Here is a 24362-nt window from a genome sequence, read left to right as displayed (position 1 = left end):
GGGGCCACACAATCATACAGCTCTCATGAAGCTGACCTTTTCAAATAGGTTGATTTTATTTTTCCAGATCAAGCTTGTATCAACAATATCCCACCAGATAAACATAGCTGAGGAAATAAAGAACCCAAACACTACATGGGCAAGCTGCAACAATGCCATTAATCTGCTCACCTGCCTGTCCTGCCTCCTCCCACCCCAGCCCCACATCAACTCCAGATCTTTCAGATGATTTTAGTGTTTAGTTAAACAAAGAAGGTCTTTTCTGCTGTTCCAAGTCTTTCAGTTTCTTGTCTAAATAGTTCCAAGTGACAGTTTTTAGCATATAGCATTCTGCCTCCTTCCCAGCCTTGTGCAGACCACCCAACACTTCTGCTCCTTTACCCTCCCTTCTCCTCCCACAGCTTGTTGCATCTTGGGTTGAAATTTCTCAGAGGATCAACAACACAACACATGTTCCACTTGTAACAGATTCAGCGTGTGACAGGTGAAGTCCTGATCCCAAGTGGTCCTTCGATGCTGTATAATACAAACCGACACATAGATTTTTGGTTTTAAAATAACCTTCTGATTCATGCTCCCCTGGTATTGGCAAGACCACGTGAGTGTGACAGAAATAAACTGTGTGACCTCCATATCAGCAGGGGATCTGCCTTAGGTTGTGTTCACAGAGCAGAAATGGGAGCAGGGGGAGCCAAACAGGCAGCACTTCAACGTTCCTCCTCCCCCTCCCTACCTCAGCTATACCTCAGCCTTTGCAGGGCTCTGCCTCCATCCTCCAGGGCTTCCTTCTAGGCTAAACTTCTGTTTGTTTCAGGGTCCTCACAACACATTTCCAAATTCTACAAAACAAAGAGCATTAGTCTTATTTTTTACAATCTACAGATGAGTGTCAGAGAACAAGATACTGTCAAGCAGGAGAGCTCCAAATGTCTTTCTAAACAGAAATTACTTTGTTGAATAAAAAGCATTTCAGAGCCAAGGAATGATCATGTTTATTTTCTTATCTCTTTGATGAAACAGAACTGATTTCTCTTAGGTTCAAAGAGATTGTGCTTGGAGAGCTCAGTTTTTAGAACTGTAAATCCTAACAATCCCATTAGGTTCTCCTTGCAGTTTAAACTTTTGCCAGCAAAGTACAGTGTCTGTATTTTGCTGGGTGTGGTCCGATGCACGTCCAGGAGGTCTCTCAACCATATGGTTTCTGATGGTTTTAACCTATGATTAAATCAATCTAAAAGAACAAAAGCTGTGTGGGAGAAAAGAACTTCATCTAGAATTGAAAGAAAATTGAATCAAGTGTCATTTTCTGAGCATTTAAAAGGTGTTTCATCTACCAGCAGGTGCTAAAGACAGGAAAGCCTTACCCAGTGATCAGTGCCTTCCCTCCCATGTAGAGCAATGGGTTCTGATCCTCATCCACAAACCACAAGATTGGTGAGCAGTTTTTCTAGCAGAAAACATAGAAGAATTTGCCTTAAAAAAAACCCTACTTTTGTCCTTCGAAACCCTTTAGAAATCCACTTGTTAGTCTTTTCTTCATGTTCCCAGTTGCAGAGATGCTGAGAATTACAGTGCAATAGGCAGGTTTGAACTGTGTGTGCGTGTGACATGACACACTCCTTTGTGCAGAGGTGCAGTCAACTTACACAGAGTAAGTTACAACATTACAGCATTTGTAATGATGGCATCACAATGTTTCAGGGGAATACAATAACATGCAACTCCTGTACCTCAAGTTCTTGAGATTAAAACTGTTCAAACCAGTAAATATACTTCTCAGAATAACCATGTTTATAACAAAAAAATTATGTACTTGATTGTTCCATAGTGGCACCAAATACAGTGTCCAAATTTGGGGATCCCACATAAAATATCCTGTACCAGGAGCTCATAACAAGAGAGAAAATTCACAGCTGAGCCATCTCTAGTACTTGCCTGGCTGTGCTCCCTCCGTGCCCATGTCCCATGTCTGGCAACAACCCCTCCCCTGGCCTGGACAGCTCTCCCAGACCCCACAGCCCTTTGCCTGGCCCTGTGCTGGGTCTGCCCCATGCCAAGCACAGCAGAGTTCTGGGGCCCTTCCCCTTATTCCCAGTGTCCTGAGGATGCCGCTGTGCTGGGAGCACCAGGACAGGAGGACAGAGCCTGGTCAGCGCAGCGAGGCCCCAACAGACCCTTCAGGAGCCAGGCAGGGCTGTTGGTTCCCCTGTGCTCTGAGCCTCTCCCTGTACCCCTGAGGAGCCAGGTTCAGTCTAACCAGGGAGGTGGATGAAAGGGATCACTCACTCATTTTGTTACATCACAGCACATTCCTCGGACCCCAGGCCTCAGGGGCTTTACTGAACTTGCTGTGTGTTACACTCACTTGGCTGTCTCATTAAACACTACATTTGGCAAATTCTACCCGCCTAAGGCCTTGTCTGCACAGCAAAGCTTCACCAAAGTTTTGCACACCCAAGGTCAACTCAGGGCATGGAAAATGCACATCCTGTAGCTCACACTATTACAGTGGTGGGACTCCAGGGACTGACATTAATTGTGCCAGCAGCAAAGTCCAGGGCAGTGACCTTCTGCTGCTTAGGAAGGTGAAGTCCCTAAAGCAGCAGAACAGGCTGTGGCTCCATGAGGTAGTCTGTCCTGTAGCCACAGCACCATAAATAGCTTTTGCTGGGTGCACAAGGCATACTAACTGCAAGCTCTACTTGTACATTCCCATCTAGCTTCTCTTTGTTCACTTTCCTTATACACCTTATACACCTTTCTTATACACCATAAAGCTCCTTTGCCTTTACTTTGGGAAAGACTCACAGTTGCCTCAGGATGTAACAGAAATTCTCTGTGAATTTTTCATGTTGTGTTTACAAAATACACAGGTTAAAACATGCTTTTGGAGCTCAGTTTCTTGCAGATATCAATTATATGAAGGCTCTTTTTGTTAAAAAACTATCAGCATTTCACCGGGGGAGAGATGTTCAATAGCAAGAATGCAAACTGATGGGAGTCAAGGGAGCCAGTGACAGGCAAAGAGGGCAACACCAGGTCTTTGGGATTGTCACTGACACATCATGACAAACATTCCCAAACATGTTCTGCACAAAATAAACTGTGCCCTTTCTCCTTAAAATAAACATCTTTGATATACTTACTGAAACCAGGAATGTGCCATTATTAATGATAATGTAGTGCAGGAGACAGCTTTTCTTAAGGTTACCCAAAATATTTTTGCTGCTACATCAGATGTATTGTTAGAGCTCACCAAACCCAGAGCTGTGGTGCACCTGTTTTCTCTCAGACACATCTTATTTTTCTTCCTTGGAAGTCCCAGCTGGCGTCCAGGTTTTCTTAAATTGCTACCAGAGCTAATTGCTAAATTGCTACCAGAGCAATGCCCCAGAAGATGGGGAGTTGCTTTCTGCAGTGAAAGGTGAACAAATGGGGGTTCACCAGAACGGCCAAAGGGACGGAAAGAGCTGATGCTGAGAGCAGCACGGGAGGGAAGAGGGGATCAGCAGCTGCAGCCAGGCAGCCAACCACAGGAGTTTCAGGGGCTTTGATTTGGGGGTTCTCAAAGCAGGAAAATTTTAGTGAGGCTCAGGGGAGAAAGGAGTAGCTTGGGGCTGGTAAAAAGCTGGCAAACAGGTGGTTCTGTTGGGAGTCACTCAGCTATGAAATCACAAACCCGGGGAAAATATTTACTGAAGCCCAGATTTGCTCCACCTGAAGGCACAGCAGGCAGTCTGTTTTCTTCATTTGTTTTTTATTTCTTTTGCTTGTTTGGATGCTCTGTGATATTATTCCAATATTATTTTTAGGTGGTTTCTCATTTAAGAAGACACTGCATTCAGCCTAATTCAGTCCAGTCTGGGACTGCTATTCCCTCACAGAAAAATTAATCTCACACTGGTAACTGCAGCAAATCCAGCAGCAGAAAGAACAAATGGCAAAAGCTAAGGGTAGGCAATGGTTTTGAACTTGCATCCAGCTAGGGAAGAGAAATGGAATCCACCTCAGTCAGCACACTCACAAGGTGGGAACAGCTTTGTTGAAACACTTAGAGAGAAATTATTGACCACAAAATCATGCATCTGGTTAAAAACTACAATAACAACAAAGAATACCAACACTAAAACCCTGTTCTAAGGGGCTTATAATACTAAAATACTAATGATAACTTTAAAATTTAATTAAATCTGGACAATTGTATACACGCAGATTGGAAAAGACTGATATTCATCTCAAGAGGCAGTATCAGCATTTTCACACTCTGGCTTCAGGAACCACATCAGGAAATCAAACAAATATTATTCCATGTGTGCAGTGAACTACTTTCTTCTTGTAACAAGCAGACAAAAATTATTTTCTTAATAAACATACAACAGACAAAAGCGCTACTGAGAAAGATCATAAGACTAAGAAAAAAAACTCAGTACTATTGATGAAAACAAAGCTTTCCTCCTTCCAGTCAGGAGTGGCTGGGATTGACACACGTGGATGGCTTATGGCTGGTGTCCCACAGAGGCAGCTTTGCAAGGTGCTGTGTAGATGGGATGGAGATGAGCACTTCATGCTGCTGGGGAGACTTGGAAAATACCCAGAAGGAATAAAACCAAACAGATGATGCAACCAGACATGTATAAGCTCAAAACGCCCAGTCAAGGCTAGGTAGGAATTTTATTCAGGGATATGATCTCAGGAAGAAAACAGCACTGCAGGAGAAAACTTACCCAGGCTGATAAATTCCAAGCCTTGGCATTTTCCAGCAAATGCACTGCTGAAGGGATTTCAGGGAATGCCATAGAGAGCCTGTACTGCAGGGCATGCTCCCTGCACAGCACACTGACATGGGAGGGCTGTTAGAGGGGACCAGACTGGATGAGGGCCTCAGTCCCACCACACTGGACACAGGTTCTCTCCAGGAACTCCAGCACAGTCAAGTCACATTAAACTTTGTCTGCATCACATTCCCATTGGTTTTACAGCTGAAAGAGAGGATGGGACATTGCACTGTCAAGCAAGGAAAATAGCATTAGAAATGAGTTTTAGGGTAATTTTAGGGTAGGTTCTTTTCTTAGAAGTCTTCAATCCAAAGACCATTAGTTACTACCAGACTAAACCACACTGAAAATACACAGGGCATTTGTTGCATTTTTCTAAGCAGCCCACCATTTCTAGATTGATAATTCCCACTTTTCCTACTCTTATTACCTTCCTTATCTTAGGGAATGGAGTCCCCAGCAAGCAAGATTAGTCTCTTGTGAGAGTCGTTACATTACCAACAACAATAAACAAGCAGTAATCATTTTAAGATTTAAAAAGGGGTTCAGGGAAATACTCCTTCCCTGCTTTCATTTTCAGGAAAAGAAAAAAAGATTCTTCAGGGGAATTAAGGGGGAGAGGGCAATTCTTCCCTAGAGGTTCAAATATATCTCCCAGGCAGCACAAAAAAAATGTTGGTATTCTGTACCACCCAGTGCCTGCCCACTTCTATGCTTGATTACCCCGATAAATCAGAAAACCTGTTTGTTACAGGCTCTCCTTCCATTACAGCTGTTGCTCTGGTTAACATCTTCTGAATCATCCAATTCATCAGGATCACATACACGGGGCTTTAATCCTTTGATTTTTTAAGTTACTTTGTTCTGAATTTTTCGCTTCATCCCCTCACTGACAGAGAAACTGAATAAAGACAAATAAGTCAGAGTAGCATTGTTTTTCTCCCCTGCTTTTTATTTTGCAAGGGAAATAGGAAGAGGGGACAGGGTAACTCTCCATTTCACAGTTCTTTAGTGGTATCACTCAGCCCTGACAGTGCAGCCTGAAACTTGAAGAGTCTGAAAACAAGTGCTGAACTTCGGAAGTGCAGTTAGCCCCACTGTGTTCTCACAGATATTAAAATGCTATTTTAAAAAAATGTATATTAAATAGACAAATAACTTGATGGTTATTCCAAGCCCTCCATCACTGCTATGTCTTTCAGTACTAATTTCTGTAAATGGAACAAACCTGGGAATTGAGTTCCAACTGAAGTGTAATAGTTTCACAAATTACAGGGAGTGTTGGAGCTGGGATGGGAAATGGGGAGTGCAGTGGGTCAAACGATTGCTAATGGGCTCTCGAGTCACTTACCTGCTCAAAGCAAAGTCAGACCTGAGTACAACACTGGAAGGCCACCAGAGAATGTGGTCTACAGCACTGCTCCTCTCAGCAGGGTTTTAGGATGAATGCACCCAGTGACCCCCACGCTCATCCCCATGCCCCAGCAGGCCCTCCCAGCAGGTCTCCAGGCTGCCTCACTCAGGGTCACTCCCCAGGGTAGTGCCAAGTGAAGAATAAGCTTTAAGAACAGCGACAAGACAAACCTGCACCCCTTTGAGAGGCTTCAGCAGCCAGGCCACCTCCTCCCAGGGAGGGCTGAAGCAAACACAGACTGCTCCCTGGAGAAACTCCCTTCCTGCCCTGCCTGCCCAGACCCCAGTGTGTGGGAATCCCAGACTCTCAGCATTGCCACCATGCCATAAATCATAATAACGCCCCGTGAGCAGGGGGAATACACCGACCTCTCAGAGTGGAACTACATTTTTACATAGCACACATATAACATACAAAGATATGAGAAGAGAGGGATGATGACTAAACCTCATATTGTTCCATGGGTTTACTATTGATCTGACACCCTCTGTTTTGACAATCAGACTGCGTATTTCTTTGTAAAAATGAGCTCTACAGAGGTTCCTGAGACCGAATTGTTCCAAGTCTTAGCTGCCTTCAGGATAGATTTCAAACTCTAATATAAACTATTTATGAGAGCAAAAAAGGAACTTTGATAGAGGAGGAATATCTCTACTATTTTACATACCTCGTGCTGGATAAGACTCACACCAATGTTTATAAATTCTCTAGGAAGAAAATACCACAGCCTTCCTTTTCTATCCTCCTCACCTGCTTTTTTCCATCTATTTTTTTCTCCTTTCAATAAAGGCAAAGTCTCATGGCATTACAGGAAAGTATTTTCTGACCAGTACAGTGGACTCAGGATCTGAATCCAAAGTACCTGTCTACCCATGTTATGTCAGAAGGAACAAGTCCTTAATTATCAAGTTCCTATAATTATGATCAAGGACTTGCTTCTGATTAATTTCCCAAGAGTCACTAGCAATATATGGGTACAAACAGAAAAAATCTATGGCATCAAAAAAAGTATAATTTCTGGCTTGTCATCTTTAAGGCAGAGAAAGACAGACAAAGAAAACATGAATAAAAGAAAAAAATAAAGCATATACACAAGCCTTCCTCGAAAAATCTGTCTGGCATTTGCTACAGAAAGATTTAAATGACTGCTTTTGGTTGACTTTATCTGGTGTATTAAGCTCCCATTGAAAATATTTTGTGCTAAAGGCTTTGAGCTCTTGTGCTGATTGGCCAGACTTGCACAGTATAAATCTCACATGTAGTGGAAAACCATAAAATAATCAGCTAAACTTGAACAGAAAGAATTTTGTGAAGATGCTCAGAGTCAAAGAAACCAGTTTTTCCACCATATCTCTTCATCCCAGAGCTTTCACTGAATTGAACTGATTGACAGCACAGGTAGCTGCATTAAGACTGTTAGAAATACGTTAGTAAAAAACAACATTTCCACTCCCAAATGGCTGATGAGAAGATAATATTGGTTTCAAGAGAAGAGAGTACACTCCTTTTATCAGAAAACACCACTTATTTGCTATTGTAAAAAAATTCCCTCAAATAAAACAGAGATTCCAAAGAAGCACAACATCCACCTTCAGCTGGGGAATAAACACAGGCCAGGGCTAAATAACAACCCTACAAAGAGACAAGACCCACACTAAGGGGGACAAGAATACAGCCCTTAGAAAGGGGACATAAATAGTCCAGAAGAAACATTTATCAGACTGTGATGAAGATTGGGCTGCAAACTGAAATGGCATTGCTCAGAAAACAGCCTGGGTAAGATGACATTTTTTTAGAATCACTTGTTGAAAAGAAAGATGAAAAAAAAGTGCCAAATAACAACACATGCCTGAATATCTGACTTCAAAAATAGAGATTGGACTTGGTAAATGTCACCATTATTCTTCAGAAAACAGGAAAGACTTTTTATTTTAAGTCTATAATTAGACTTCAATGGAAAGTTACATTGTAAGCTCAAGAAAATTGCCAAACTTTCACTGTAATGTGAAGAATAGTACAATCTTTATTCAAGTCTGGTCTGGACACACGTTATATTTTAACAAGTACTTTGCACTGGAAAAGTTCTCAGTCACAGCAAATTTTTAGTACCATTGGAACCAGATATTTCAAACTATGTAGAAAGACAGATCATTGTAAAAGAGACATCAAAAGGTTTACCTTGAAGCTCTCCAAGGCATCCAAGTACCATGGGGACAATAACATGGGTCTCCTGCCAATCTCCCTGTCCCCCACCCCCTGGGACTGTGGACTCTGGAGTCCCCTGTGAGTGTCCCTGGCTGATGGAGGCCTCAGTGAACGATGGGTCCTCATCCCAGCAGCAGCAGAACTCCGTGCAGTTGGCAGTCTGGCCGCCAAGGAGGTCAGAACACACTCAGCTCAGGTATTGAATTTCCTTTCACTTCTCCAGAGTATGGCCTTTCCAACTCAGGGTTAAGCTTGTTTGCAATTCTGGGGAAGTGAATTGCTGCTATTGCTGTTGTCTGCGCTGTGCATGGCTTATGAACAAAGAACTCCAGTTTCTAGGGCTCTTGCAGCTCTTTAGTCACTCCCTAAATGAAAATTTCCTGAAATCCAACCCTCAGATCTGAACTTCTTGAAAAGTAGGGGATGAACAGTCTGGATTTAAATCCTCTGAATCAGGTACCATGCTTTGTTTTTAATTTATCCAGACCTTGATTCAGAAGAAACATAGATCTGAATCTAGCATGAACAAACCAGAGTCTCATCTTGCAAAATATCATCCCAAGCTGACAGAACCATGCATGAGGGAGAAATTTACTCTGGCAAGATTTCTGACACTTTCTACTCAAATCTTGCAAGATAGAAGGCAAGACTTCAGCAGTCAATAATCCCAGACTCAGCCAGATCAGTCTGAACATGCAGACCCAAGCTAATCACCACCTCCTCAGGAACTCTGCAGTCCCATAGCACCAGGAGCTGGACACTCCTGCAATCAACAAAGCCATAAGCACTTCATTAAAAATTGCAGGGTCTTCCCCTTGCTTGAACACAGTAGTAATAACATTAAGATATCCTTTAATACCATGTACTAGTGCAGACATTCCATGAACACCTAATCCTGCTCAGAAGACCTTTATGAAAGTTTAAATATAGCTGCCATTCTCTGCTACTTTCTAGCAGGCCAAGAGACTCTCTCCAGAGGCGGTTTTGATTTTCCAGACAGTCAGGGTGTACAGTGGTCAGACAAGAACCTGAACTTTGGGAGCTCTGCAGCATTCCCTCCAGTCATCAGAAACCAGTTCTGATGGGTTCAAAAGGAAGCTGTATCAGATGGGACTCATGGGAAGTTACATCAGACTTTCATTCGCCCAAAGAAGGTCAGCAAGTCAGAGTGTTCAGAGAGAGCATGCAAAACATGGCACATATTGCAGGGTGTGGATAAAGAGGAAGGATCTTTCATAAGAAAGAAAAATAATTGACATGGCATATTTCATCTGACTGCAATTTTTCTCTATTTCCTGAAGAAACCAAAGCACAGAGAGCAATAACAATTTGCACACATTCTTGCACAGCGAGTGCATCAGAACACACATCTCCTTCAGATCCTCTCTCTCAGTTTCTCCATTGCCTGGAAATGAATGCACTGGGACCCTGTTCTCCTAAATTTGCTTTACGTGTTACTGTGTTTATGTTTGTTACCCTATTGCTCGAAAACCGAAGCGTTTCTGACTGCTGGTCTTTTCAGTCCCACTGCTCTTCAGTTCCAGCTGGGAATGCATTTCCACCCTGGAGCTGATTCATTGGTCAGACACAGGAGATTGCAGTGTGAAGCAGCAAGGCCTCCTGGCTGACTTCCCAGGGAAGAGGTGGATCCTGTGTTCTGGCACACCCAACACCTGTTGAGGGACACTGAGCTCATAGGGTAGGTGGTGCTGGCCCAGCCTCTCCTGACACTCCATGAGGAGATGGCCTCCTTACAGATTTGTAAGTGCTGACAATTCCAACATTTATTTCAGCTTCTTTGCAGAAACTTGGCACTAAAAAGTGCAAAGTCCTGCACCTGGAACGGGGCAACCCCTGGTATCAGTACAGGCAGGGGGATGAAGGGACTGAGAGCAGCTCTGCTGAGAAGGACTTTGGGATGCATGTGGATGAAAAGCTGGACATGAGCTGCCAATGTGAGCTGGCGGCCCAGAAACCACCCGTGTTTTTAATTTATTTTAAATTTTTAAATTATTATTTAAATTTTTATTTTTAATTTATTTCCCCAAAAGCAGCATGAGCAGCAGGTGAGGGGTCATTCTGCCCCTCTGCTGCACTCTGGTGAGATTGCATCTGCAGTGCTGTGCCCAGTTCTGGGCACAGTGTAAGAAAGACATGGACCTGTTGGAGCAGGTCTGAAGGAGGCCATGAAGATGCTCCAAGGGCTGGAGCCCCTCTGCTCTGGAGACAGACTGGGAGAGTTGGGGGTGTTCTCCTGGAGAAGAGAAGGCTCCAGGGAGACCTTGTTGTGGCCTTTCAGTACTTAAAGGGGGCTTGTAAGAAAGATGGGAACAGACTTTTTTTAAGAGGTGCAAATAGGGCAAGGGGGAATGGTTTTAAACTAAAAGAGGTTAGATTTAGACTAGATATAAGGAAGACATTTTTTATGACAAGGATAGTGAAGCACTGGCACAGGTTGCCCAGAGAAGCTGTGGATGCCCCATCCCTGGAAACATTCAAGGTCAGGTTGGATGGGGCTCTGAGCAACCTGGTCTAACTGAAGATATCTCTGCTCATTGCAGAGGGTTTGTACTAGGTGGCATTTAAAAGTCCCTTTCTATCCAAACTATTCTATGATTCTACAAAGAAAAAACACCCTCTAGTCTGCAGGTAACAGCACTACCTGTGTTTGACAATGGAAGTGAGATTGAATTACCATTTATTATTTGTAGCCAGGTATCATCTTTGCCAGGTTTCTACACACTGTCAACACACACTCTACCAAAGACTAATTGGCAATAAAGAAAAAGCTAAACATGTTTTGACAGCACAGCAGAAGCCACTCATGACAGCAGTACAGTCCCCTAACTGCACACAACTGCCAGGAGTGAATTCTGGGGGTAAATGGTGCCCCAAACAGTCAGAGAAGAGTGGAACCCACAAATCACCCTGGTGCCTTCAGCCTCAGATGAACACCCTCTCATTGCTCTGGAGAAATCAAGCTCAGCATCCCTGTCCTTCAGCCCCTTCACCTCCCCACTGAAATTGCCAATAAATGGCTTACTGTGGTACTGCCAATAAATAAAAACAATCATTCAAGAAACCTCTTCTATTCATCTCCCAAAAAACATGTTCACCAGTTCTTTACACATCAGTTACTATAACACAGGAAGGTGGTTTTATTCAGCCAAGAGTTTGGGTTGAGGTTCATTAGGGTGAAAACTCATGCTGTTACTTAATCACCTCTGCAGAGTCTGAACCTTTCCTATCTCAGTATCTTTAAAACCTTCTACAAGGTATATAAGCCTCAATTCTCATACCAGTAGGAAAGCGTAGCTCGGGTTGAGAGGCCTATTTAAAGTGAGAGATGAATGCACCAGAAATTCTATTCTGCTGTTGAAAGCATGCTGACCTTGAGGCTCACAATAATGTCCAGAATTAGCTTGTCAGCAGCCCAGAGATCCAATCTGAGTTTTCATGGAACTGTTCCCAGAGTAGGTAGATAATGCCCAATCTTCAAAGTAACTATGTCTCAAGTTTATCAAACAAGCAGAAAAAAAAGTGACACACCAAAGGGTCTATTCACTAAACAGTGGCTTACACGAATCGGCCAAGCATGTGAAGATCTATTTTTCTTGCTTGGGTGACAGAAATGTTGCACTACAAAGGGCAAGAATACAACTTGCAAGTAGATTAGGTGGGTTCAGCATGGACAGAATGAATTATTTCAGCCCAATCACAAACCTACTTTGAACATCAGAGTTTAGAATTTGATTCAAGTATTAAGTTCAGATTTGATCAGCAGAGACCAAGAAAAGGAAAACTAGGGGGAAGAAAAAGGCACTAATGAAAAATGTCCACCGTCTCAGCAGCTCAAGAGAAGCAAATTCTCTTAAGCCACTGTAACACATGCTGGACATTCCTAATCTATGAATGAAAAATTGGATGTTTCGGGATTTATTTAAACAAAATTTAAACCTCCTTGAAGAACCAAAAAACTACATCATAGGCTTGACCCACACGAAACAGGCATAACTACAAACCCTGTAGTTTGGTGGGCCTGTAAAAACAACATAAAATCCCTACGAGATCTCCAATGCAATGATGACCTTTTCTACACTTCAGGTGAAGCCTGGATGTATTTGGAGCACAGAATGAAGAACAATCAGCACCTCAGGTAGGGGTGGTCAAGCCATCCTTAGCACAAAATTAGTATCAGTACTCCTGAAACAGGCAGTGAGGACAACCCCTGATTCCTAGCAAAGCTTTTTCTGTCCACAGAGGAACAGATCTTTCAAATCTGGGTGTGATTGTATGCAGGTTGCTGATGCTTTGTCCACACACAGATCCTTTCATTGCTGACTCTTTTGCAAAAGGGTCTGTAGTTACATTCCAGGTGAGTTCACACTCCAGCCCTCACTGTGTCAGCTCCATACATTGTTCTGCCACTGTAGATGCACCACACAGCCTTGGTACACTACACACAGCTTTCAAGTAAGTTACTGCTTCTAAACTCTTCATAAGGAATACTGTAATCTCACATAATTTTGTTCATCTCAAAGCACCAGTTGAGACAGTTTTCAGCCCTTGGTGCCACTTCTAGACTTATCAGTCTGCCAGTCTTGAAGGTTCCTGCTTCTTCTCTTCCTCTTCTTAGGTGAATATCATGTACAGGTCTCAGAGAAGACCAGTTCCTTGCAGTTACAGTAATATCAGAATATTTAGGGGAAAAGAACAAAAACAAAACCCAAACCAACACAAAACATTTTCCTTTAAAATTAAAATACTTAGAAAAATGATTTGCTCATAGGCTTGAGTCATGCTATTTTTTGCTGTTCCCATTTGCCATAATTAGAAATACTGTTACTGAGAGAAAGAAAAACCACACAATTCACACTAGTAAATACCAATGCAAAGAAGCAGCAAAACAGATTGGGTCAAAACTGCAGCCTGAACGCATTTGTTTCTCTCCATAATAATGATTACTATTATTATAGCAACACCTTGTATTGAGGATATGAAAACAAAATCCTCTCCCAAGAAATGACTCATTGTCTCTGTTCCCAACTATCTGTGAGATTCCTTGGAAGGAATTTGAGATCCTCAATGCATAACACTTTTTCATCCCAAAAAGCTGTCAGACACTGCAGAGCTGCAGGGCAGTGTTTTACCACAACCTCCTCTCACCTCCTGAGAGCCACTGCAGCCTTGGAGCAGAGAAAACACCTCTGCATTTCAGATTAGGCTCCAAACATTTCTAAGCATCTTCACTGAGAATGACAGAGAAATTCCAGGATATTAAAAGGCAAGTCAAATGAACTGTGGTTCTGAGCCAACACCCACTGCACTGTACCAGAGGGCTCTGCATGAACTTACTTTATAGTTCACCTTTTTGCCCTCTTTTCCAAGATTATTACAGAGATGCAGGACTAAGTGCTGCCTTGTTTCATCACTCTCTCTTTTTTTATTATTTGATATAACTTCAGTTATATTAGTCAGAGCTTTTTTTGTTTGTACATTTTACAAGAAACACTAGTTTAGAAAAGACTACACTATCCTTTACCTCAATTAACTGTCTATACAACAGGAAGCCCATGACACCTTCCTCTTTAGCTGAAGTTTTGCTCTTTACAGCAGAGAAAAATTTACTCTTTACCCATTTCAGTTTTCAGATACCACCTTAATTTGGATCTGCCACTGAGTCTTCAGGTAAAGAATCAGAAACACACAAATGCAGCAGAACCTGACCTCAGCCACACTGAGGCTGAGAACCCCTTCCAGCTTTTGAAACCCCATTTGAACCCCTTCTGGGATTTTGGAAAGATACACAAGATGCCACAAAATCTGCTACAATGGTCATTTATAATAGTGTCTATGTTCCAAATGCAGTTTCTGGAATACATCCCTAGAAATAAAACAGTTTTTCTTAGGCTTGGCAGGCCTTACTGATATTTCATTTGCACAGTCTCGGGACTCACACCGTGGCTCCACTCATGCCCAAATGGCCTCCATCACTCCAGTGTGCTTCACTTAGTGCATGGCATCTACTACCCCCTGGAGAAGTCAAACTGAAAACAGAATAAATAAATAAATAAATAAATAAATAAATAGATAAATAAATAAATAAATAAATAAATAAATACAGTTTAGCTCTCAATGAGGGCATAAAGTATAAGGTTCAAGAGCCAAAGGGATTATGGTGCATGTGCACTGAGCAAATAGCTGAAAGGTTTCCTAACCTGGAAGAGCTGAAAGGCTTCCTGACCTGGGAGTTTTCAGACAAGGTGGGAAGCTCAAAGGATGTGCAGTAGCTATGGAACCTACACTGTCCCCAGCTGGGATGCAAGTCTGAGTGTTGGCAGGAATCTTAAAGGAGATGGTACAAGAGGGAAAAGAGCACATGCAGAAGTTTTCCTCTGAAAAGGGCTTATTTTGTTTCCTAAGCAGAAAACACAGAAGGAGCATGAACCATTCTTGAGAACATTGCAGGATTATACCTGCAGACCTCACAGGAGGAAGGAGAAGGCATCAAGGCACCAAGTAGGACAATGGATTAAGGAAAGAAAACTGGCTTTAGAGGGAAAAAGGGGAAATAGATGGGTCGACAGTGGAAACTGAGGGAAGAAGAAGTGAGAGAAGAATGGACAATGAACACAGAGGGGTTGCCTGTACCCTCTTTCCATACGATATGAGGGGTGTGTCCATCTCTGAAGGAGCCAGTTTCTGAGAGATCATGGCTGGAACCAGTGCATGAGAAAACCATGGCCATTGTGGATTTTTTTTTTCCTTTTCCCATCTTTAGTTTTGGGCCAGGGTATTGGTGTGCTCTTTGAATTTAAGCTCAGGAAAACAAGTAAATACATAATACACCTGGCCTGGCATCCATATGATTTAGCAGAGAAATACTTTTCTTTTTTTTCCTTATTTCAGAAAGTATTTTTTTATGCTGACATAAAAGAGAAAACAAATTAATAGACCTTCTGACTTTGCCTCAGAATATCAGACTTGCCAGCTGAGTACTCAGCTGTCATTTACTTTCCAGGTAGATTCTTCTCTGCCAGACTGACAGTTTCAGCATCAGAGATCCCTCATCATCTTGAGTAAATAATTAGCCTACAGCTTAATTTCAAGGTAGAAAGTTATTTCTTTTAAAAATACCATCTACCCAAGAATAAATTACACCTAATTCTCATTCACTTAGGAAGATGTCATCTGGTTTCAAGGCTTCAGAGCAAACATACAGCTGAAGGCAGCACCCAGAACACCTACTGCTCAAAACTGTCTTATGCACTTAGTGTCCTCAAGCATATCGTTCCTTGAAGGTGGAAAATAATTCACATTTTAGTCTACATGGACTTTAATGACTTTCCACCAGACAGGTGTCTTATCTTCCCAGGTTTGATATATATTCTAAGTACTGTAAAGTTAAGGGTGTTCAAGTTTTGCTAGGTCTTGACATTCTCAAAACCAAACCAAACCAACCACAAAAAATAAACAAAGAGAAAACACCAGAGGCAGCCGTGCTTTAATCCATTCCTGAATTTTTTTACTTGAATACCTAGTACAAATTCTGCAAGCCATCTTTATGGCCGTCTCTTCAAATTACAGAACCCCATGTCAGCTGCAGCAATGGAAAATGCAATTGAGAATAGAGCTGTTTCAAGGCCAGCCAAGTTGATACTTCATGTAATCTTTCACAGTGATGAGATCATATTCTACTACCAAGCTAACACTATAATCAAGATAAGTCCATGTTTTAGAGGGGCAATGACTGACACATTCCTTCCCTCTGCCTTACAGGCACAATCCTGCTTCTACGGCAATCAAGTGTCCAATGTTTTTTCTATAATTCCTTCAAATTTGAGGAAAAAAAATTATTTTGCCATTATGTATAAAAATAGAAGAGTAAGCTAGTTTAATGAATAAAATACCCTTGAAATCCCAGGTCAGATTTTAACTCGTGGAAACTTAGCTCATTTCCACAGTGGCCCACTCTGCACTTCACCCTGAGCTCGTTGCTGCCTCAACATCCGGGAAAAGCTCTTTTTGGAGCCGTTCCCTCAGTGCCTTCCACGGGAGGCTGTGTGTGCTCAGGAGCCCCCGTGGAACTGGCACTGCACATCTCTGCACCTCAGCTGGGACTGCTCCAGCCAGGCTCACCCAGGCAGAGTTACTTGTCAATCTGCAAACACGCAAATGTGTTTGTAATTAACAGAGTCCTTAGTTTACTGTACATAAATCAGGGAGAGGGAAAGTTACTGGTAAATGAAGACAGCTATCAAAGGAATTACTTTGCTTCCAATTAGGCTTCATAAGGAAAAAGCCTTTTCAATGACCGGTTTCCGCTGGATCTAACTAGATGCTCTCATTTGTTTTGCAGGGGTCCAAAGATTAGCCCTTCATTAGGGCAAAGTTAAGTGAAATTACTAATTTAAAACTCATTCCCCTACTCCATAGATTTTTCTCTTGCTTTTAACTGAGAGGATTTGCTGGTAGGTCACTTATCTTCTCTGACAGATGCTGCTGTTTAGCTCTGATCACTATTTAAAGTGCATACACACTCTAAACCAAAAGATTTCAAAGAAATTTTATGTCATGGAAACAAGAAAAAATGGCAGTTTGATAATGGTGTGGATTTTTCTAAGACATTATCCTGCCACAGTAATTAGCCAGCTATATTCTGCCTGTTACAAACTCTTCTTCATTTTCCTTTTCTCCCTGTCTGTTTTATATTTCAGACATAACACTTATAACTAAGCAATCACTCACATCAAACAGGCACAGTCAGTATCTGATAAGGTTGATAGATTGCCAAAAACCTCTTAGGAAGCACTCTGAAAATTCACATAGGTAGACTAGACACACAACAAACTTTCCTTTCAAAAAGTATTAAATAAAAGCAGTGCAAGTGAAAAATAGTAACTCTCTCAATTTGCGGTCCTTAATATAATCTTTTCTCACCTGACACAGCTTTTTTTTGTTGCAAGCCATGTTTTGGAAGGCTTCGATGAGGAAGAAAGCAATTACTTCTACAGTCATATATGGAGGAATGTCCTAATTAAAGTCTACTAGAAGCACTCCTTCCACCCTCTCAGACTTATCCCATCTCATCACAGTTCCTAATCCCCTTCCTGGCTCAAATGGCCAAAGCCTGGGTGCTTGGGGCAGCCATCCTGTGTTAGCTCTGCAGAGGCAGCAGCCACACTCAGGTGGGTAAAAAGAGAACCATCTCTCTCCAGGATGTAAAGTTCTTGGGCATCACTGCAGGTAACCCTGCTGTTATTGAGCCGTGAATGGACACAGCCAGTGCTATTCACTTACTCTCGTCACACAGTAAGGCCTCAATGGCACATGTTACCTCTCCTCTCTGAACTTTGACACTGAGAGGGTCTCCCTTACCCAAAGAAAGCTGAGCAGGAACACGCTGATGTCGTTTTGCAGCCCTGTGCTATTTGATTAAATCCCCATTTGCTGCGTTCCTTTGCCACCCCTTTTCTCAAGGCTGTATCTCTCACACAGCTGTTCCACATTGAGTAGGGGAATTCATTTGGAGACTCAGGAAAGCAATAGCTTGGCAATTCCAGCACTGCAAAGGCAAAGCTGAAATGCCTTTATGCAGCACCTGCTGAGGGGACCTTTTACTGCTTTCATAATATGGAACAGGAGTTTGGCCCCAAGGGGAGGATCTCACTATACACACGCAAAACCCCAGGTTCTGCCTCATTATAGTTATTGGCCTCCCAATTAACTTGCTTCCTGTGAGAGCTGGGAGGAAGGCATTTTGCTCACTGAGATTTCAGGCTCTACAGTTTGTGAAGTTTTTTGCTTTAAGGACTGTGTATGTCCCTAATTGGTCTTTGTCACTAGAAATTCAAAATACTTTTCCTAGGCCAGTTGCTGCACAAGGCATCACATGCTTTTTCCAGAGAGGTGAACTGAGGCTTGGGACAGAACATCCTATCACAGTGTGCAGGGTGTCCATAACCCAGCCCAGTCCTCAGGACTCAAGGCACTGTGTGCAATCTGCCTCCACACAGCTTCTCTGACTGCCCAGGTATCACATAAGTATTTGTACATGTCTTTAATAAGGAGTGTCAGAAATACTTATTCCTGGAAAGGCTCCCTGTTTGAGAACATATCTGGAATGCACAGTCCTCTGTGAGTTTAATCTAGGTCATTTAAATGTCTTTCTGGTACATCATTCAGAGTCATCCCTTGGCAATACCATCTGCAACAAAAAGATATTACATTTTTAATTATATTAACAAACATAAAAATGCTTGAAATAAAACTTCTCCTCTAAATAAGCTGTGTAATGCTTGCAGACTACTTAATATAAGCAGCACTTATACTGTAGAACATACCTACAAAGTGTTAAACTGTGCCATTGTAGTAAAACTGTCAGCCTTGATTATTTAAAAGGTGTCTACCTGCAGGCTTTGCTTTCATTCCCTGTTGTTGTTAGTACATCCCACATGTCTGACCAGACTGGCCAATGCTCTGTTCATATTACACTTGGCCCCTGCTCCTGATTTATCAGCCACAGAGACAAAAGCTTGGCTTAGCTTTCTGAACAGCAAAGCTTTATTCTCGCTGGCATCCCTGTGCCACCAAACCAAACTGTTGTGTGCACTTCTCAACACATCCCACCCCTGCCATAAACACACAGCAGTGCTGCAGCCAAGGCAGCGACTGCTCGGGAGAAAAGATGGGCATCATGCAAGTGTTGCAGTTAACATACAATAGAGTTGACATTGCACGAGCCATAGTTCCCAAGCTCACTTGTTCCTTCCTGCCCATTGTAGCAATGGATATATGGAAAAAGTCCTGCCAAAGATGGACTGGTGAGTCAGAAGTTTTTAATGTTATTTAAACATGTGTTAAGATGGCTCTTTGCAGAGTCACTGCTTTTCCCGATACCTTCTGTGTAACCCCTTATCTCTCAGGCAGGAGTGTCCTGGGAAGATGTCCCAAGGTGCTCCCATTGGTCCTTTGTCAACCCTTTCCTTATTTGGCTGTAAACTCCTTACCTGATTGTAAGACCCCCTTACCTGTGATTGGTCCCCTTTGACCCTCCCAAGAGCTATATAAGCCCCCATCCCACAATAAACTTCCTCTTTCGTCCGTCTCTTCCCTGGTGGTCTGGTGAGTGCTCCATTGTGGGGTCTCTGGGCCACGTGGTGGGGGGAAGGGTGGAAGGGCATACATCTTCCAGGTATGGACTGAGCCAGGCCTGAAGGATCTCCCCCATCCCAACCCATCTACCATAACCCATCACTTTTCTTCAGCTTTTTCAGCTCTGTATGCAGCCCCCATCTCATTCTCCACATCTGCAACTCCCATTTGAACTCCAGGCTAGCCCACATTCATTCCATGCATCACTGAAAACAGGAATACTATCTAGTCAATCTCTACACCAGAGTTAAACAATTTATACAGCCTTCACACCACGGCAGAAAGAATGTTTATGCAATCTTCGTGTTTCTATTAAACATTAACATGCATGAAGCAATATGGGCTTATTGTCCCTGATGGACATGGGGGAGTCAAATACTCTTAAAATGTTCCAGAATTTGTCCTTTCACAACCACTACAATAACTTGAAAATTTAAAGGGAGCTTTGCCTCATTCAGTAGCTTTCAGCAAGAGTTTTTTTTAAAGCAAAACACACTTTAAAATAAACCCAGTCTAGATTATCTTTGATGTGAATCTATAGCTGAGATTTATATTGCTTATCCATATTAATTAGATTAGCCAAAATTTTTAATACCATTTTGCATGCCTTGGAGAGGCAGAAAGATAAAGATTTAATTTTCTCTGAATGGGCCATTACTAGCTGTGAAATTGCTACAGCAAAGTTCTTTGTGGTCTAGCTGTATTTGTTCTGCATAATGAACAGAATGCCAGTGGTTTCCATCTCCATACAGCTCCCACTCAGGGCACTCCACAGACACAGCTGACTACCTTTGCTAGTTAAAAATGGAGTTACCAGAGGCAAAGAAGATTTAGTGGTCAAAACCCAAGTCTGCGGCAGAGTCAAGAATAGAATTTCAAGCTTCTAAACTATTCCCAAAGGCCTGTTTTAACCACTCCACAGCACAGAGCCGGCAGGGAGCAACCACAGCCCTGAGTGCTGCGCCAAGGGGAGCAGCCTCTGCAGTGCTGTGGGACATGGGAACATGCACAGAGCCCTCCCAGCCCCCAGAGCTCCATGGAGCCTTTCCTGTGTCATAGGAGAACAAATGCCTGAGACATTATCTGCCCGTTCCAAGAGTTCAGAGAATGTGTATGACATCATGGGCATGACTGCCCCACTAATCACATTATATGCTGTTTAACTTAACACTGCTAAGCTTTGTCTGATAACATTGTAAATACCATTTTATTGTAAATTAGATTATACAAACCTCCTCAGAGTTTAGGTCAGTTCTTGCGTGAGGTCCTCGCTCCCCCTCCTCTCTACTACCCCAAACTGAATCTTTTGGGTGACTAAGCCAGGGCATTTCTGCAGAGGGAAGCACAAGAAGAAACAAAGCTTAAGCCATTACCTTTTTTAAGTCAGCACTGCAGATTGCAGTGAATGGACAGAAGACTCCATACATCTGTTCTTTTTCTCTCTCTTCCCTTGGAATAAAATCAATAGGTTTTGTTTTTCCCTTCAATCTGCCTGGATTTCATTACAATCTCCCTGTGAGGTAGCATATACTTGAGAGATCTATCATTTCTTTCTCTCAGGCCTAAACTGAGTTATCCTAGTTGGTAGCCATGGTGTTCTTCTCCTGGCCTTAAGGTTTCTGATTTGTTTGCAAAGAAAACTGAAGAAGTGTTAATTTTGTTTTAATTTTTGCATTTGATTCTGTTTTTTCTAATGAAAGAACCAGACTCTAACTACGCTAAACCATAACCCCAACATCAGCAAGATCTTCAAAGCCATTGACACACTGAGGCTTCCCCTTTTCTGAGGATATTTTAATTTTCATGTTTTGACACTCTTAATGCTGAGGGAGATATCCGAGAAGTTTTTCATCTTTTAGGAAACCTCAGCAATAGGATTTCCCAACACATTTAGACAAGTGCATGAGAAGATGCTCCTCGTCTTTCTTCCCTAATTTTATCAAGGCCATAAATATCCCATGCTCTTAAGCAAAGGTTTGAGAACCCAGACTTCTGAGGTCTCAGCTACGCTCAGCTCTGGGTTTCTGTCCTCACTGCAGTCAACAATGGCTCTCAGTGTCAGCCTGGGTTCTGCCTCCCATCCACATGCAAAACTCTGAGGCTGGTGATGCTTCAGACAGAGCTCCACCACCCAGCACCAGAACCACCAGCTCTCAACACCAAAAGCAGTGTTCTGATTTTTGAAGCTGGAACCACTACTCAGGTAGAACACAGACCAAGCCTCTGTGCTTTCCCCACCTCCTACTCTTAGGACAGATAAATCCTATCAGAATTAACTGAGAAAGAAAACGTAAGTGAGGCTCATCCTTCCTGAGCCCAAGAACCACAGGGTGCAGTTGTCTTCTGCTAATAAGAGTTCTGGACAAAAGAGACTCTGCAGCCGCTCACGCTGTGCTTGTTGCTCAGGGCCCTGCACATCCTCAGGGGAACTTTCTTGCAAGACATGGAATTAAGGAATGCCAGCAGCCCACAAAGGGAAGTAAACACAGTCCAGGTGACCGCTCAGACCAAAGCACAGCTAACACAAGTGCCAGTGAGGCACCAGTTAACGGCACTGAAGACAGACTCTCATGTCCTTGAGCAAACCACCTGGCTTCTGCATTCCTGCGGGCTCCCATCTGGAGAGAGGCAACAGCAACGCTGCACAAACACAGCAAAGGATGCTGTAAAATAAACATTTTGAGATCTCACATGAAACTCAATCTACCAGAACTGTGATTACTACATACTGCATTTGGGAAAGGTTAATGCTATAGGAACTGCATTCTGTTAACTCAGAATTTCTCAGGACAGATTTTAATGAAACTCATGTTATGAAACTCAAGTAGGTCTCCTGAAAAAAACCACACTTCCTCCTGAAAGAGGGTAATGCACATTTCAGTGGGTGGCGATCAGATGCAAGCAAGACAGTGCTCTCTTGACTGTGTGCTCCCTATCCTTTGGCCACTTGCAGAACTCACCAAAAATACACCTTTACAGTGCTTTTCATAGCCCATTCCTTCCTCTCTCCACAGACATAGAGTGATGAAGCAGAATGATTCGTAGGGCAGTTGGTTGCTTGATCATGGAATTATCCTACAGTTATCATTTCTCCAATCATGTTTGCAAAGTACATGGCTGCTTTTTTGAAAACAGGGACAAATGTTGCATTTTAATTAACTGATTCATTAGAGACAAGAACAAACCTAGTAAGGTATAGAGAATTTCTATACAAAAAAGAATAATTACAGAATAATTAGAAAGTCAGTTTATTTACATTTTTAAATGTTTTTCTGTGTTTCTTTATAATTTTCTTTATACAAATTAATCCAGTACTATATAAATGAACTTGAGTAATATAACTCACACAACAGTTAAACTGAAAAACTTCAGTCATCCAAAATGCCAAAACTGGAGCCTGTTAGCATAAGTAGGAAAAGAGGGGGTCATAAGTAGGAAAAGAGGGGGGGCTTGTTTACTTTATTTTTCCCTTTTCTCTCCCTGTCCTCTTTATTTTAGGATGTCCCAGTGAATCATCCACTTCTAGAATAATTCTGAGCTTAGACTTCCAACTCCACATCACACACCAACGTATTTCAGTTTATTTCTCCAGTAAGAGAATCAGTGTCATTCCTAAAGACAGATACAGAGATACTGGGCCAAAAGCCCCAGAGCAACTTGACCACAGAAGATTACAGACAACGTTCCAATGTGTAAATCTGTGCCTCAGTTCACAGCACCAAGGACTGAGGCATTTAAAAACCAGTCCCAGGTGATGAGGTGATAGCAAGAAAGCTCAGTGAATCTTTGTATCCGTGTTCAATACAGACCTACAGCTCTTTTGCAAGGAGAATGAATTTAGGGCAGCAGCACAGATGAAAACATGACATGAGGATTAACTGATAATCCTACAGGTATCACATGGGAAATTGCCAGACTATTAACTATGGTATGAAATCCAGCTCATAAATGAGCCTTACTGCAAGAATGAAAGAGAGAATAAGTGACATAACTGGTGATCATAACCAAGAGAAATGGATGTTCAGCACCAGTGATGGTGGAAGCTCCCAACAGACCCAGAATAGGGTCTGTGATGGACTGCTGCTGTTTCACATTCCATAAATGATCAGGGAGGTGGTGGGTTCACCGTCGCTGGAGGTTTTTAAGATGAGACTGGCTGTGGCACTCAGTGTCCAGGTCTAGTAACCATGGCAGTGTTGGATCAAGGGTTGGATTTGATGATCTCAGAGCTCTTTTCCAACCTGGTTGATTCTATGATTTTATGACTCTATGAAAAGCTGTAGGTAGGTGGCTGATGACACAAAGCCATTCCCAAAAATGAAACCTAAAATTTATTCAGTGAGTGGATGTTAAAACAGTAAATTTAACTCAAGGTTCATGCATAAAAAGAATGGATGAGGAAAAAGCCATTCTTACCATGCTTCAAATCAGTCATGAAAGAAATCCTGGAGAAGTGGATCACTCTCCAAAACAAACAGCACAGAGTCAGCAGTTGGGGAAAACTGTCCTGTTGGGAATTTCTAGAAGAATGAGGACAAAGCAGAAAATGGCATTATTTCTCTGAATAAATCCATAGTATGCCTATCCCTCCAATACTGAGCACAGTTCCAGTAATTGTGGAAATACAAAGCCACAGAAAGGGCTACGGTGTACCAAAGGTGCACAAGAGGTGTTAGAAAGCCTTAGCACAAGGAAAACTTAAACAAACCAGGGCCGTTCAACCTGGAAAACAAGGATAATAACAATTAAGTTCCAGACATGCTGTTACAGCATGGAAAACGTAAACAGCAATGATTATTTAAAAGTAGTCTTAA

General features: G+C 42.4%; 2 long non-coding RNA genes across 3 annotated transcripts; both read right to left on the bottom strand.

The window, feature by feature from the left end:
* Nucleotides 1-69: 69 nt before the first annotated feature.
* On the bottom strand, nt 70-24063 carry LOC113973742. 2 transcript variants are annotated; one of them, XR_003536333.1, is made up of 5 exons: nt 23965-24063; nt 22895-22945; nt 20781-20878; nt 1365-1447; nt 70-839 (listed from the first exon to the last, which is right to left on the bottom strand). It is a non-coding gene; the product is annotated as an uncharacterized LOC113973742 (long non-coding RNA). The 2 variants fall into 2 exon arrangements; XR_003536334.1 differs by lacking the exon at nt 22895-22945.
* Nucleotides 4635-6125, bottom strand: LOC113973744. Its single transcript, XR_003536336.1, has 2 exons — nt 6004-6125; nt 4635-5004 (listed from the first exon to the last, which is right to left on the bottom strand). It is a non-coding gene; the product is annotated as an uncharacterized LOC113973744 (long non-coding RNA).
* Nucleotides 24064-24362: the final 299 nt, after the last annotated feature.

Source organism: Neopelma chrysocephalum, unplaced genomic scaffold (assembly GCF_003984885.1).
Source record: "Neopelma chrysocephalum unplaced genomic scaffold, ASM398488v2 Primary Assembly neopelma1_105, whole genome shotgun sequence".
NCBI classification, from domain to species: domain Eukaryota; kingdom Metazoa; phylum Chordata; class Aves; order Passeriformes; family Pipridae; genus Neopelma; species Neopelma chrysocephalum.
Note: the sequence above shows the minus strand (reverse complement) of the source record. Positions and strands in the feature narration are given on the sequence as shown.